Raw genomic sequence first — 3,623 nt, 5'->3', positions numbered from 1 at the left:
TAAGAGAGAGACAACTGGTGATGAGATTAACCTGAGAGTCACATCTCAGGCAAGAGCCAACACTGAGATTGTATGGCCTTCATGGGAACGTCAGCCAGTATAGGAATTGAACTGACACTATTGGTGTCATTCTGCATCACAAACTAGTCATGAAGCTAACCGAGCTAAGCAAGTCACACAGCAGTCCACTTGTTTGGTGCCACATCCACAAGCACCCAATCCCTCCACTACCATCACTCAGCAGCAGCAGTGTGTGCTGTCTACAAGATGCACTGCAGGAATTCACAAAAGATCCTCAGACAGCACCTATCAAACCCACAACCACTACCATCTAGAAGGTCAAGAGCAGCAGTTACATGGGAATGCCTCCACCTACAAGTTTCCCATCCAAATCACTCACCATCCTGATTTAGAATTAGAATTAGCCTTCTTGTCACATGTACTTAAGGACCGGGATATATGGATACAGAGAAAAGCGCACAGTCCCTGCTTCTGGCACCATCTCAGTCACAAAGATACCTAGGTACAAATTCTTGGAAAGATATGGTCACTTCGTCAATGGCGTTGGGTGAAGATGCTGGAATTCCTTCTCGAACGGCACATGGACTGCTGTGGTTCAAAAAGACAGCTCACCACCACCTTCTCAATGGCAAATAGCCCAAGGCAATAAATGCTGACTCAGCTAAGTCTCACGAGAGAATAAGAAATAAATCCCATTTGATACCACTGTTGATAACCCCTTCCGTAACTTTGCAGTTGATTAGGAATGAATTGATGAGGAAGTAATTGGATGGGTTGAATTTATCCGGCTTTGCGTGAAAAAAATACCTGGGTGTATTTACAGTGATACCAGAAAAATGTTGGCTTGGGGCTTGCCTAGTTCTGGAGGACACATCTTCAGTTCTGTTCCCAGAATCTTTGTCAGGGCTCCTAGCCTTTGCAATACCCAATATCTTCACCAGGTTAATCTCATAATCAGTTATCTCTCTAATGAGAAAGCAGCCCTATGCCCTCAGGGACAAGGATATTATGTGAAGTGAATCAAATTTGATTTGAATGCTTCAGCCTTGTCTTTTACACTGATGTGCTGGCTCCCCCATTGTGGAGGGTGGAGATGTCTGTGGGGCAAGTCGCCCGACACCTCCTCAAAGCTTGAGTAATCTTCAGAAGGTCATGAGGCAGGCAAATCGATGACAAGAAGTCTGGAGTTTTCCTGGTCAATCGCCTTCAAACCTGCTGGAGGAGGGGCTCCGTGATTCAAAAGTGGCAAGAAAAGTTGAGAATGTTATTAAAATAAAAGCCTCTCAATCGTTACAGAATGCACTAGCAAGGCTTTCACACACACCTTTCAAACAGCTCAGAGTTTTTCAGCTCGGGAGCTAATCGATCTAGATTAGATTCAGAAGCACAGCCAGGCGAGCATGTCACTCTGCAAGTCCTTTGTGTAGGACGGAACATTCCAGGGTCTCTGACAGTCCGAGCACTGTTGGCTGCCAGCTATTTATATCGCTTCAGGCAGGAGACAATCCCATGGTCTTTGCCTGCCTCAGAAACATCTTCAAGATGCACAGAGGGTGTAGCTGGCAAACCGGTCCGAAGAATGAAGAACAGTACCAGGGCTATTAGTAAGGTGCTGGCTCTTACATGCCCATGTTTGGGATGGCACAGTGGCTCAGTGATTAGCACTGTTACCTTACAGTGCCAGGGACCCGAGTTCATTTCCTGTCTCAGGTGACTGTCTCTGTGGAGTTTGCACGTTCTCCTCGTGTCTGCGTGGGTTTCCTTTGGGTGCTCGGGTTTCCACTCATCAATCTGAAGATGTGCAGTTTAGGTGAATTGGCCATGCTAAATTTCCCATAGTGTTCAGGGGTGAGTAGGTTAAGTACATCAGTTTCCTGACGAAGGGCTTTTGCCTGAAATGGTGATTTTCCTGCTCCTCAGATGCTGCCTGATCTGCTGTGCTTTTCCAGCATCACACTCTTAACCATAACCTCAGCATCTGAAGTCCTCACTTTCGCCTAGGTGCATTAGTCAGGGGTAAATATAGCATTATAGGGGAGGGGAGTGGGATCTGGTTGGATTACTCTTTTGGAGGGTTAGTGTGGACTTGTTGGGCTGAAGGGCCTGTTTCCACATGGTAGGGATTCTGTGATTCTGAACTGCCATGGACACCCCACAGACCCCTCACACTCAGTGTCTGTCAGATAATATACACAGTCCATCCCTTCTGGAAAGCTGCTCAGCATCAACAGCAAGGTAAGGGGAGGGGTGGGGGTTCGGAAACGAGGCAACTTCACCTTCACTCAATGCCCCCTTTTCTCTCGGGGAGTCAGGGTAGTTCCGGCACCCACCACAGGGAGGCAGAGCCATACACCATATGCCACAAGCTTCTCAGAACACACCTTGGACACTCAGCCTCACCACCTCCCACCTGTCACTTGCCTGAAGCCAAGGTTGGACGAGCGTGCAACTGCCCAGGACAGTCTTAGGAGCCCTCAACCATCTAGGTCAAAATGTCCCTGGGGACAAACAACCAAGACTTCCAGGCAACAGGGCTCGGTGTAAGCAGGTTCTTTCCACCATAAATGTGGACCCCAGGACTACACTTTGAGGTACTGGGAGAGAAAGGAATAAAATTACCACCTGGGGGCACTTTAACAAATACATCTTCACTTAAGCTCATTAAGTGTCTGCTCTAGTGCCTTTGCAGCTGGTGAAGTTGAATCCATTTGAAATATGAGCGGCCTCGGCGCACATCCCAAGGGTTAGAAACATTGCAATGGCCAAGTATTGGTCATCTCTCACAAACAACTGCCTCCTTGGCTGTAGATAGCATCAAACATCGGGGATCCTTGAACCTTTGATGACTGCAGCAAAGGTGTGGTGTTGTATATTAATGTGGGCAACAGGCAATGATCAGGAATTGCACTGGCGCCTGACCTTGGCACAAATCATCCAGACCTACGCCCACCCTGTGAGTGAGAATATGGGTGGTGAGTTCACCAGGCAAGTTTTCATTCTGTTTTTCAGTTTCTCAAGGGAGCGCACTGCCATTGAAGGCTGGAAGGTGAACAGTAGGAAGGTCTGATCTCCACTCTCCCTCCAGGCCCAGTGGCCTCAGGAGAAGTTGCACAAAGCACTGCCTCCTCTCAGAGTAAACACCACCCTGAACAATAGTCAAAGGTTTCAGGACAGTTTAGCAGTAAACATTTTGCCTGAAACATTGAGGACAATTGAAATTGCCTCAGAGCTGTGAATGTTGAAGGGAAATTTAAAAGGAGATAGAATCATAGAGCTGTACAGCACCGGAACAAACCCTTCGGTCCAACCGTCCATGTTGACCATAGAGTCATTGAGTCATAGAGATGTACAGCATGGAAACAGACCCTTCGGTCCAACCCGTCCATGTCGATCAGATATCCCAACCCAATCTAGTCCCACCTGCTAGCACCTGGCCCATATCCCTCCAAACCCTTCCTATTCATATACCCATCCAAATGCCTCTTAAATGTTGCAATTGTACCAGCCTCCACCTCATCCTCTGGCAGCACATTCCATACACGTTTCACCCTCTGTCTGAAAATGCTCCTTCAGTCCCCTTTAAATCTTTCCCCTCTCACCCT

This window comes from Hemiscyllium ocellatum, chromosome 16, assembly GCF_020745735.1.
Source record: "Hemiscyllium ocellatum isolate sHemOce1 chromosome 16, sHemOce1.pat.X.cur, whole genome shotgun sequence".
NCBI lineage: Eukaryota > Metazoa > Chordata > Chondrichthyes > Orectolobiformes > Hemiscylliidae > Hemiscyllium > Hemiscyllium ocellatum.
Note: the sequence above shows the minus strand (reverse complement) of the source record.